The sequence below is a fragment of the Carassius auratus genome, chromosome 9 (genome assembly GCF_003368295.1).
Source record: "Carassius auratus strain Wakin chromosome 9, ASM336829v1, whole genome shotgun sequence".
In the NCBI taxonomy this organism is placed as follows: domain Eukaryota; kingdom Metazoa; phylum Chordata; class Actinopteri; order Cypriniformes; family Cyprinidae; genus Carassius; species Carassius auratus.
Window position 1 is genome coordinate 30,446,104 of NC_039251.1, and position 13,943 is coordinate 30,460,046.

Here is a 13,943-nt window from a genome sequence, read left to right on the forward strand (position 1 = left end):
CACCGTGCGAGCCTCAAAGGAGACACAAAACCCCCAACCACATTCCAACACCCACAAAAAAAGAACTCTTTTTAGAAGTTCCTTACCTTCGTCAGTTTAGTATTAATATATATTTTGAATGTTTGTGTATTGCATAAAAATGGTTAATCCTGGGTAAATGGTTAAAGTGCTGACTTATAAGTGGAAATGTTTCTCCTCATTCTAACTCTTTCTCAAATAGTCATGTTTATGTAACCCCCACTCCTTTGCAGCTCATAAAACTTTATGACCCCCCTGGGCAACAGGACAGGAGAGAAGCCAAGTCACTGGTTTCTTTTCCCAATGCATTCTAAACTATTACCTTTTGTTTTTATGTTTTCTAAATGTATTAAGTATTTCTTTTTGGTACATTAGATGTTTCCCATATAAATTGGGACTATCTGCAATTTATTAGCGTGTGTTAATCTTTAAATGTGTGTAATTCTGCATTTGAATCTAACTTCGTGATTCTATCAGTAATATATGTACTGCTTGGTGTTTTTGTAATCGTCATGCTTTGGCAGACCCATTTATCTAAAGCAAAGTAATGAAAAATGTATTAATCTTGAATTACGAACTTGCTAGAATATCACTGCTGAAGTCTGATAAGGCTAAATCATTAGGGTGGGTGTTTCCACAGAGACAAAGGAACTTTTCCCCGCTTCAGTTCGCGGACGTTAATTGGTTGTTCACGCGAACAGAGGCGTGAACCATCCCAAGCCATAAGAGCCGAAAGAACAAGGTCCGCCTCTCTCTTCTTACGATCCCTCCTGCATCGACCCTGTTCGCTCCCGCTCGTGCCTTGGGCCGCGCTCATATCGCCGTCCCCCTCAGCACAGGGACTGTGTTTTCTTTTCTTTCTTTTTCGTTGTTTTCTTTTCTTTTCTTTACTAAGTTTATTCAACTATTCGCCTCTCCACACAAGGAGGACGAATTCTGGAACATTGTTTGTTGAACCTTTCAAATACCACGCTCACGCCAAGATCCAGCGCGCGCCGGACTCCAGCACGCGCATGCAGGTTTCAAAAGACCTGCGCACAAAGCGTCACACGGTCTCCAGCTCACGCACACTGGACACTTTGCAAGTATCCTTTTTCTATGTAGATTTAAATTCTGCTTTAAAGTTGGTCTGCGATTTGATTCGTGTTGGCTGAGAAGGGTTACTGACTGTGATTTCCATACCTGAGCTCATTCTGTGATCTCATTCATTTTCTCTCTCTCTCTCTCTCTCTCTCTCTCTCTCGCTCTCTCTCTCTCTCTCCCTTATTTGGATCCCGTTATGTCTTGTATAAAGTTTACTGTCTGTATTGTCATACGCATATTTACTCTGTGTGATTTGTAGTTTCGATGTATTATTAGTCAATTATTAAAAACCCATATATTTATGATTGTCTTGGCCTCCACCCCACTCACATTACGAGTCAATGAAATGTCTGATCTTTAGCTACAAGCTTTAAATTTAGAAACTAAATTTATCATAATGATAGGATAATGTTTTCATGGCCAGAGAATATTTTTCCTTGAATTATAAGAAGTGATAACTTTATTGAAAATTGATAGTTTAATCTTACGGCCGTTTGCTGGACAAACCACTGTTTGATTTGCAGTAATTTACAGTAAGAGATATCACAATAAAATTTAGTGTAACTGTCATATGAGATAGATATTAATCATATTCCTGATTAATTATTTAAATTCCCTATATATCATTTGAGTTAATTATTCTGTACAACTCATTGTTGCTACAGTGGTGTGAGGTACAGTGTACACAGGTGATTGTAAGTGTGTGTTTGCCATATTAACTGTGGCTTGTGTTGTCAGTGAAGGCTGACCAAGGTTCTCATATGTCAAAATCTGTTTAGGTTGCCGATCCCGACCTGACCTCCTGACCTCGGTATGGTTGTCTGGCACCGTATTGGCTGGAGGCTGTTCCTCCTGAATGGGCTCTGGGGCCTTGTCATATCCATCTTGTTCCTCAGGTTCAGCAACAAACTGACCTTCATCCTCTACGGGTTCCTCTATCTCTGCATCTTTCTCAGACATCAGATCTACTTCAGGTAAGTAGTGCATCCTAACTCTCTCTTTTTCCTGGGCAGGTACTGGAGTTAGGCGACCCAGAGTGAGGGCAGGTCGTTGTTGTGAGATTACAGCGGGTATCTCCTGTATACTTTCTGCTGGTACTCTCAGCTAATAACGATGGCCATCTGAATCATCATCATCAGAATTTGAGTCTGAAGTACAGTTGTACGCATGTACAACTTTTGGAATTTGTTTTTTTCATCGTTCCTTTTCTTTCTCTGGCAATGTTCTTAACATCTGGAGTATCGTCCTATTAAACCGTTCCGCAGGGTTTCCCTGGGGATGGTATGGTGATGTTCTTGAATGACGAATACCTGACAGCTGTTGAAGAGTACGAAAAAGCTCATTCTCAAATTCACGAAGTGTGCCGTCCTTTTTTCTGATGCAGACCACTGGTGCAGCATAAGAAGACTTTGATTTCACAATCCAGCCTTTCATGAGAAAATCTTGTACATACTCTTTCACCTCTTTGAACAGTGGTTTGGGGACCGAGGAGTAGGCTCTCTGCACTGGAATCTCGTCTTTGAGGGTGATTGACATCTGTAAACTAGGAATACATCCAATGTCATGACTGTCTCGTGCAAAAACAGCTGATTCTTCCCACAGCATTTTCTCGACTTTCTCTTGTTCCTCATTACTAAGGTGGTTAAGGTCCACAAGAGGCTGTCACAAGGTTGAAGCAGTTTGAGCAGCTGGTGTTGTTGCGGCGCTAACTACTACTCCTCTGGGCCTAGAACTCTCTAATGGATTGGTCTCAATCACCCTAGCCACAGTCTGGAAGCTGCCAAGGGCTGTCTTCCTTGGTATAGTGACAGAATGTTTAGTGCTATTTTTCACTGGTATAATGACATAAGGTCTCTTTGCAGTCTGTATTTCTAGTAGGCCCTCCTCAATCTCAAGCTCTGTGAGCTGGGCACTGTTTCCATCAGGTTCAAACAAGAGAAGAGGGTCTGGCTGATCTAGAGCGGATGGAATCTGACACTTAACCCAAGCTACTTGTCCAGCTGGAACTGCAGTGTCCTAATTTCCAGTTCTTAACAGTCTCTGATACATGGAGGGTTTGTCAGTCTGAATGAAGTTCACCAGCAGCTCAACTTTATCAGCAGGGACAGATATTGCATCAGAAAGGAGCGTGGTGAGGGCTTGAGCAAGTTCTGCTGGCCGTTTCTGAATCACTTCCTCTAGCACATTAAATCCAAGTAGTGGCTGTGCAAGCGGGATGTTATAGATGAGGAAAGGCACCATGATAGGCTGGCTAAGAGCACCATTTCCACTGAAGCTGACTGCAATGAGCACCCAGCCATCAAAAGGGAGGATTTCTCCATTCACAGCGTGTACTTCCAGCTCTTCTCTCACATCAACTATTTCACTGAGTTGCCTAATGGGTGCGTCTGGTAGATACTTCTCTTTCCAGCTTTTATCAATCATGCTCACCTGAGCTCCAGTGTCTAGTAAGGCATTGACTGTTAAGCCATTGAGGTCACATCGCGCAAGGGCTTTGGCTCCTATAAACTTGGCTAGACGCCTACTTGTTTGGGTGGGTAGGGAAAAGGGAATTTGGGGATTGATTCGTTATTTTCTTTTGGTCTCTGATTAACTAGACTTGTCTTTGTATGACTCTCAGAGCCCCATACGTTACACTCAGCACTGTGGGACTGAACGTGAAGCCCAGTCACTGCATGTCCCATGGCAGGGACCGGCTCCAGTTTTCCGGACGATAGTTTCTTTAAACAGCCTACAGCTTTGTGGCCGTCTTCACCACAGTAAAAACAGTGAGTGCAACCTGGGCGATTCTGTTCGAGGCAATCAGCACAGCTATATGATCTGGTTTTCTTTTGATCCCCCGTTGTAGCAGTTCAACTCCTTTACTTTCTCAGTTAACTGTTGGAGTGCATCAGCCTTTGGCTGTTTATCTGGAGCATCTTTCTTTGTGCTATTGCCTTCTCTGTAGCTCTGTGTCAGTGTTCTGTGTGGTTTTAACATCAGTATGTGTGAATGGAGGGTTGGTGATTGGTCAAGGGGTAGCTATGCTAACTGTAGCTGTGTGGGTAGGGTTAATATTAGAACCAAAGACTGTCATGTTATCAGTTGTCAAGTTATCAGTAACTTTCTCTGGATGACCTACTGTCGTACTCTCACTCAGTACTGATGAGGTTGATATTTTATGGTGCACATACTCCCCTGCACCCTTTTTAGGTTGGGCATAACGAATCTGAATGACATTATTCACATTATTCACCTGAATCCTCAGATTCCACCAAAGTGTCACTGTTCATAAAAGCTAGAATGTACTCGAAGCAACTCTCTTCCTCGCCAACCTGAAGCTTGGATGAATCCTTCCCTGGCACAGGACCAACACTCTGGTCTAGTTGGAAAAGTTAATCGGCCGTCAGCATAAGTAGACTCTTCTTGATACTCCACACCAAGCCTTTTCTCTCACCGTCCGCCATGACTGCTTTCCCTCTTCCTCACAGTTGGTTTCTCGTAGCTTTTGGTCTGGTTCCACGTGTACAGCACAGTGTCTTCGCGATCAGAAGATAAGTGGAAACACTGACATCATGAATGTAACACCAATCTTCTTCTAACTTCAAGGCCTGAAGAAGTGTTCATTCCTAGAACATGTCACACTGCTGATTCTGGTCGTGCTCGCATCTGCTGCCGTTTCCCTTCCGGGCCACCAAAAATCTGTAACGGGTACCGTGGCAACGGCACCGTGGTGAGCAGATTAACTCCTGTAAAACAGGAGAGAAACGAGGAGACAGTGTATCAGTTCGAGCTCTCTGCAGTAATTTATTTAAAGAATTTTCTTCAGCAAACACATCTCTATCAGAGTCATTTTATGTTTCACATATTACATATTCAGTGTCTTTTTTTGACATTACAATGAATTTTCAGTGTCCATGTCAATACAAAATCCATAATAAAATAAACCTCTCCATACACAAATGCATGTTCACTTACTCTTCGTGCTTGTATTTTACACTATTTATCAAAATGAAATGTAAAGACAATGGTAATATTCACCAGCTATTTTTTTAAATACTTAGAAACTTCCATTCACAGTATTTTATCAGTATCATGTCAATACAGTATTGCAAAATCATGCTTCACTTTCAACTTCATTTTAAACTGTAACCTTTTTTTTCTACACTCAATGAGCAAAAAACATTTTCAACCAATGGTGGGAAACTAACATACAGTGAGCTTAACATATCTGTTAGCATTTGCAATCTCAAAAAAATATCTTCATGTACATCTGTGCATGGGAAAGTGCGTGTGTTGAGCTAATTTGCTCTCTAACATAATGTGCACGTTATCAGTCGGCCATTACTCTGTCGGACTTTGCCTCTCATCTCAAACTCGTTTCAAACTAAATCAGAAACAGACCCTAATGAAAATGATTTAGCTAAAACGGATCACTCATATCCCATGTACATTTCAGCAAAGCTTAATTCTAACTCTGAGTTGTTTTTGTACATTTACCAACCTGTAAAACAGGAGAGAAACGAGGAGACAGTGTATCAGTTCAAGCTCTCTGCAGTAATGAGAAATTCACTACTCACACAGCTACAGTAAACCTGTCACCCGACCCTGCCCCTGCTGGTCTGGAGTAAACACTACACAAGTAAATTTGAAGTAGCAAAATCACATAAAAATAGAAACTCTTGAGATTTTTTTGTTTTTTTATAAAAAAAAAAAAATACAATAACTTGTGTTCTAATAAAAGACAATGATTGTGAGTATACATAAAACACAAATACAACACTTTTGTGGTCGTCACATGGACAACCATGCATCAATTGAAAGTCTAAAGACTCTAAGCTTCGATATTTGACCAATGTTTTGATAAAACATTTTTGCAGTGAAAGTTATTAAGTAATTTATGTCAGGAAAATGATTCCGATTCCTGAACAGTAAACGTCGAAGTGTCAGCTCGTGGACAAATGTTGATCATCTATCTAGTCAGAAAGAAACAAAATACTGAGTGAGCGAGTGCCTGATCCTGACAGAGTAGCCTAACATAAACATATAAGATGGTGTTTTTTTCTTCTTCGGGGGTGTCAGGGGCATAGCCTGTTACGTCGTTTGGGTTATTGGGCTACCTTGTTGAACGCATATCATTATATTTCACTTTTTTTTTCAAATATAATTAATTAGTTCAACGAACGGTTCAATACAAATACGCGTATTGTTACACCCCTAGTTAGAATGCATCTCATTCTTGTTTTCCGGGGCGGCGCGTCGGCCCCTTCAGGAGGCACGTGGTCCGGAGCACGTATAACCAAGGCATCAGTTCAACCAAGCTCAATACAAACATATGAACTTACCTGTTTTGGAATACCTTATAATTTAAGGTGTTCGTTTACGTCCATATTAGGGTTAAATCATTGGACTTTAAATGAAATCTACTATTGTTTTTGCACCGTTGACTGATTTTGCAGAACATTTAGACTGATAACTTCCGTGCGCAGATGCAGCAATTTGTCACAGAACAAGCGAGATGACAGTAGTGCCGACTACATGAACTAGCAGTTTTAAATATAGTATTTTATATTTAATACCAGTTTATCGGTACATCCGAAAGTATATTTTTTGATTTTTGGTAATTTCTTAGGCTCTTTTTAGGGCACCTGCATGGTAAAAATGGCAAATAGTAAGCTCTGACAAGAATTAAGAATCTTTCTCTTACTCCACCCATGCACAATTACATCATCGATATGTACCAATGATCTCACGTGCTGACAATATGATGATTTGACAATGACCATATCGCTGATTCATGGCACCTATTTAGGGTACATTGGGTACAGGAAATTCAATTAATTTTTTGCACGCTTAATTTCGAATACAATGACTGCACCAAGATTTTTCTGACTCGTTATCGGAAGCAGCTCATTGGATTTGCTAAACAATTATTCAAGTAAGCCTTACAGCGTCTACCCTCGCAGACAACCAAATCGTCCTTAGTATTGAACTCCCAGTCAGGCGCTGCAAGAGTGCTCCCGATCGAGCCAACCTTTGTCTTCTCCATTCAACTATCAGCAAAGCTTACTCGTATGACCCTAGACATGCACAGATACCCTGTGGACACACTTACTTGTAAAACGTTTGGATTTTAAGGCACATTAGCAATTTCATTGTTCTAGACAAATCATCAAATTGCCAACAGGCGGCGCATTTGGAAAGGTCAACAGTTTGTATGAATGTCCTTAAAATAATGATGTCCTATAGATTTTATCATAATAACGATTCATGTTGTGGGAGAATGACACATGTTCATACATCCTTTGATATGTGATTTTTGTAGCATAACAGATGGTTAATCCATCTGTTATTCGGGATTTAAGTTCTGCCAGGAAGACTCAATCACTTCGTCACTAATTACCTTCATCATTATCCAATCACGTCTTTATACTCCTGTATAAAAGATCGTACTTACACATGTTTGAGTTCGCAGATGCTGACACGACAACAACTGCAGATTCCGACGCGATTGTCCTTGCTCAAGCTGTTGCGTTTATTCATTTACTTGCTGTAGTTAAGTTCGTGCCCCGCAAACTATCTAGAGTTTGACGTTCCTCTAAGATGCACACGGGATCATTGGCTTAGCTCCGTGTCGCGGTGATTATCTGCAGTCGTTTGTGTTGGATGATCAAGCTTTTCTCGGCAGAGGATGTGAACATTGGCGGAGTTCTGTGTGCTTCCAGGCCAGGGTTGCCAGGTTTCTCAAAACCGCCAGTTACTACAAAAAAAAAAATAAAAAAAATAAAATAAAATAAATAAATAGCCCAATCGCGTTCAAAAGGGATTTATCGGTAGAATTCACATTCTAGGGGCTATATATGACACTATTGGGGTCACCTCAAACCCAGGACAGAAATAGCAACCCACAAAAAAAAAAAAAAAAAAAAGAACTGTCTTGGCAACGCCGGTGCTTTCCGAGATGTCGCGTCAGTGCTGCTTGGGTCTCAACACCTGAAAAGACTTTGGTCTCAATCAACAAATATTCATCTGTACGCTCACGTGAACCTGCACGAATGAAGTCTCTCCGGACCAGCAGACAGAATTAAGGCTGCCGGTCTCTTCGGCATCTCACCTCCATCACTTCACCAGTCTACAGCATTATACGTATCATTTTGTTCTATGCACTTGTGGCACCTGGGCATTAATTTTATTCTCTGCAATGATTTCTACTCACACGTTCAAATAAAGCACTGGGCGTTTCGTGCTTGTTTATCTAGCAGACTTGCACAGCATAATTAAGATGTTGATCATAGTGCATGCAATTTTCTGAATAACTTCTTCGTAATGAGGCACTTCAAGGCTCATCATAAACGCTACAATCTTTTATAGGGAATGTGAAGGTGACATCACGCCGTGTTGCATTATGGGTCCTCCGCCATATTTGCAGGATCGTGCCCTATACCGCTGTATTTGAATTTGTGTGTTGGAGGCTGTGTTTGGATTTTCTGTCGAGATTTTAATAAACGTCGATATGGTTGGCCAGTACTGCTCGACCAAAAACTGCCATAGCAGGTCACACGATCGTTCAGGGAGGAAACTGAACAACGGAATACGTTTTTTCAGCTTTCCTTCCTGGAAAAAACAACAAGGGAAGCAGAAAAAAATAATTTTTTATTTACAGGACAACCAGCATTTGAAATGCTGGATACTCATCCTGACTGGGCACCATCTTTGCTTCTGGGCCACAATGAAGTGAAAGGGATGAACAAAGAGAGGTTTGCACGTCAGTTAAGAAAATACCTCAAACATCAGGTAATTAGCAAGAGGCCAGGAGAGGAGAAAGAACAAGAAGAAAGTTGTCACAGTCTGCTGTGCTCTTACAAACATGTGTCCAAGTGTTGTGCAGTGATTGCTAAATCAACTGGTTTGTAAAAACGTTTGTTAAAAGTTGTACAAAGCAAGAGGTGTTGTGTATTGTATATTCCTTGATGATTTGTAGGATAGCTGATGAATGATGTTGAATTTGTGGTTTATGTTAGCAGATGATAAAGACAGGCCACATTGCATGAATCAAAAATTATTTATTTTTTCAATGAACAATTTGCTTTGATATTCTGTACATATTTTTTACATGCCTTTTTAAAATGTTTCTGACTCAAGTTTTTATATAACTGCTTAATAAATACATTAAGTGACGTATCTGTTTCTGTACTGATTGTATCCACAGAGACCCTTTAAAGGGATAGTTCACTTTAAAATGAAAATTCTGTCATCATTTATTCACCCTCAAGTTGTTTCAAACCTGTATGAATTTCTTTCTTCTGCTGAACACAAAGGAAGATATTTTGAAGAATGTCAGTAACCAAACAGTTACCTGGAACCACTGACTTCCATAGCAGGAAAAAAAAAATCTATGGAAGTCAGTGGTTCCAGGTAACTGTTTGGTTACTGACATTCGTCAACATGGGAGCATGTCTCTGCGACTCAAGGCATTCACGTACAGTGGGCTGAGGAAACTTCACCATTGGTGTTGATAATAACCCAAGCCTTCAGAGGAACTTCACTAAGGCGCTGGGAGTGCATCACTTGTACATAAAGACAGAAATGTTAATCAATGACAGATACATTTATTATCTGATTAATACAAATTAAATGTAGTTAATTTGTGATTAATAAAAGCAGAACCACTTAAATTATCTTGCTTTTATGCTTACACTGTCAAACTAATTTGTAAATGTAAATTATGTATTTCAATGTAAAAATAATGTAAATTTTTGATTGTACATTATGTATTCATTCATTTCTAATCAACATAATCACGTGTTACAAAAATAAATCTGCCCACCACAAGCAAAATAAAACTGGGTTTTTAGACAATTTTGACAATTATAACCAATATTTTTTTAAATGCAACTGCTCAAACCCACTGCTTATGACTCTTTAAAATAACATAACTTCAGCTGAATATTTAGCATTTTGTTTGTTTTAATAACTTGGCCAAAAACACAAGTGCCTTCTTATGAACGTGTTGATTCATTGCACAAAATACAACAGAGAAAGAATCAATTTTACAGAATCATTAAGATACGTAGGTATTAAAACATCGTAAGTAAATAGCATATTTATTTTAGCTGGTTTGCCAACTGCCATAAAACTCCGACAGAAGAAGAAGTGCCATCTTACCTTTGCCAGTACGACTGTGCTCTTGCAGTTAGGCGGCCTGTGAATGAGGAGGTCTTGTACCCAGCCGCTGCAAAACTGTTCATGGGCTTGAAGGGATTTATAGCTCTTAAACTCCTGCAAAGTGTACGCACTCAATCCTAAAACGAGGTAATTGACGATGTCCATATATGTGAGCGGAGGTACTGCGTCTGGATCCGTAATCCAGTCTTGGGCTGCTAAATCATATGGATCTATCTTGTTTATCTCGGACAGTTTGTCTAAATAAAGTTTTTTTTTTGGCAGTGGCATTTAGTTTCTCCCGATAGGGTCCCTTCTCTTTTTCTTTCAAATTCTCCATTTCTTCCGTTCTTCAATTTTACCTCGTTTTAGCCAAACACACCCACAATTAAATGTCATAGCAATGGTTGGCGAAAACGTAAACAGAGATCGTGCCTCTAAACATGGCGCCCACGTCCCATAATGCAACACTGCGTGACGTACCTTCACATTCACTATACTGATAAAGATTTTTCACATTTCTGTAAAAAAAAAATGCTTTGTCTAGCACACTTGAGATTCGCTGTTTTAATCCTATGCTTTAATCTTTGTTTATTCAGTCATTTTTTCATTTGCGTCTATTCCTGAAGTGTTTCATACTCTAATGGGATTCTATGGTTGCAGATGCAGGGAACCGCTGCTCTCACCTCATCTTTACATGGCTTACTCTTGGACTAGCGCATTATGAACACCGGATCTACCAAGCTGATGCATATATGGACCCTTTCATTTGAGTCGTAGGTAAGATTTGGCTCAATGCTCGAGAAGGGTCTGGCTGCAGACTTGCACTTGCACTCTCAGACTTGCATTCTCAGACTTGCACTCCCAGACACTTGTGCTTCCGCTAGCGACGTCACTTGCAGTCTTTATTTATTTTTGTTCTATTTATTTATAAGTTTTTGTTTTGAATCTCTCAACATTTTACAACAGTAGCCAGGTGGTGAAGACAAGAAAAAAGAAACTAAATTACAATGTCACTTGCAATCGCTACTTGCACTCTCCGCTACCTGTGACGTCACTTGCAATCAACACAAATCGTGCTTGTTGCCAATGCTTCCATAGGAATGCGGTAAAAATTACATATAATAATAATGATACATTTTATTTGTAATGCGCTTTTCTTAAACCCAAAGTGCTACAGTAATAAAGTAATAAATTAAAACAATAACACCAAAAGCAATACAACAATGTGTCTTAATCAACTTTTTAAAAACCCAACGTTGGTGCATTTCTGCATAGCTTAGGGTCTTTGTATGAAAAGGCTCTTTCCCCCATGGTCTTTAGCTTACATGATGGCTGGTGAAGTGAAAGAGAGTTAGTTGAGCGAAGAGAGCGTGATGGAATATAAGGACTGATGAGATCACAAAGATACTCAGGTGCAGTCCCATGAAGTTCCTTGTATGTTAAAATAAGAATTTTAAAATCAATTCTCGCATTTACAGCCTGTGTAATTGTGAAACAACCTAGTTCTTATGAAGGCATGTATAAGCCTTTCTGTGTCTGCAAAAGAGAGAAAAAGTCTAAGTCGAGCTATGTTTCTCAGGTGGAAAAATGCAGTTTTAGAGATGTGTTTTATGTGTGCTTCAAATTATAATTGTGGATCAAAAATGACCCCAAGATTTCGCACCTGTGAAGTGGGGATTACCATACAGGAATCAACAATCAAACTGATCTGCTCGTCCTTACGAGTAGCCGCCACTGTACCAATCTGCATCAGTTCAGTTTTGGAGCCATTCAGCTTCAGGAAGTTGTTATGCATCCAGATACTGATCTCTGCTAAACAACTATGCAAAGCTATTAATGAGCAATGGACATCAGGACTAGTGGTGATGTAAATCTGCATATCATCCGCATTGTAGTGATATCCGAAAGACCAAGTTTCCCAATGATCTGCCCAAGTGGAAGCATATACCTGTAAATTATGGGTTGTGGGTTGGTGGTAAATTATGTGTAGGGGAAGTATGTTGTGTTATATGTATGTTGTGTGTATCTGTTATCCCGAATGTCCAAAACAAATTTCTCCGTCAGGAGACAATAAAGGCAAATCAAATCAAATGTTAAATAATATTGGACCCAATACTGAACCCTGAGGAGCTCCCTATCGAACCAGCACGGTATCTGAATTGTAGTTATCCAAGCCAATGAACTGGGCACGATTCGTTAAATAAGACCGAAACCAATTGAGGACAGCTCCAGAAAGACCCAACCAATTTTCCAGCCTGTCAACCAGAAGAGAGTGACATTTCCGACGAATCCGCCTTGATAAGAAGATATTTTACGACCCTAATTAAAGCGGTTTCAGTACTATGCCCTCTTCTGAACCAGATTGAAAAGGTTCAAAGAGACTGTTCAGAGCTAGGTGATTATTTAACTGAACAGCCACAACATGCTCAGCAAAATTTGAAAAGGTAGTAGTTGGGAAGTTTGAAGGCTGGATATTAGCTCAAGAGGAGTGATGGTATTTAAAGTGCTATATATAACCTCAACCTTACCGGTGAAATATTGAAGAAACTTATAACACTGGACAACAGAGGAATGAACAACGGCCTTAGTTGGTTATATGAAAGCAATGTGAAGTCAACTGCTTGAATTTATCAAGCTCATAATCACAAGTGGGACTTAAAGTTTGTGATAGCACGTCAAGATGCAATGAGACCAGCTGTTGTTTTTTTATTGTGCTGTACTCGGTGTAATTCATAAACGATTATTTAATAAAAAATCTGGCAGCTCATTTTCATCTAAAGGGATCATATGATGGCTCTTGGTGTATAAAGAAGATCTGTAAAGTTGCAAAGACTAAAGTCTCAAATCAAGAAAGATATTCTTTATCAAAGTTAACAGTCAACCACTCTTACCTAAAATGGCTCATATCTACATCACAGTGTGGGGAAATTTGCATAACGCTGCCCAAATCTTCACGCAAAGAAAGAAGGTGTAATTTTTATTCTCGCTGTTGCCACTGCAACCATGTTGTTGGAGACGCTGTGTGTTTCCTTGTAAAAGCGAAGCTACTTTGTTTGGCCTTACACAAGAGCACATGATCTGTGGGGTATTTTGAGCTAAAACTACACATACTGTACACATTCTTGGGATATCAGAGACTTATTTTACATCCTGTAAAAAGGGGCATAATAAGTCCCCTATAAGTAAAGTAAACTTCTAGGAACAGGATTATGAACAGCTGGTATAACTCAATATAATGATAAAAAAAGTACCTCCCAGAAGCCCATATGTTATATAATTATAATATATGGCTAGATAAACCAAATGAAACTTACCATGATTTGGGAATTTACATACTCCCGTGAGACCTTATTGGATCTCCATAGGCACAAAGTCGCCTGGAACAAAAGTGCACACCATACCATGGTGATATACATGCTAACAAAGTTCAACAGAGACAGAGACCTTGAAGTTAAAGCTCTTTGGCTTTGGAGAAGGTTAGCTAGTTAGTTTTCATTTCGAAAACATTTACATATATACATTTGCCAGGCACTCCAAAGCCAGGCTTTCGAGATAAACATTTTGACAGCACAGTGTACACTGAAGTTATGATATCTGAATCATGTGAGACTGATCTTCATCAATAGGCCTCAGAAAAAATTGACTGTATGTAACATTTATATTTTCTTAAAATAAGAACAATTAAGAAGTCATCTCCT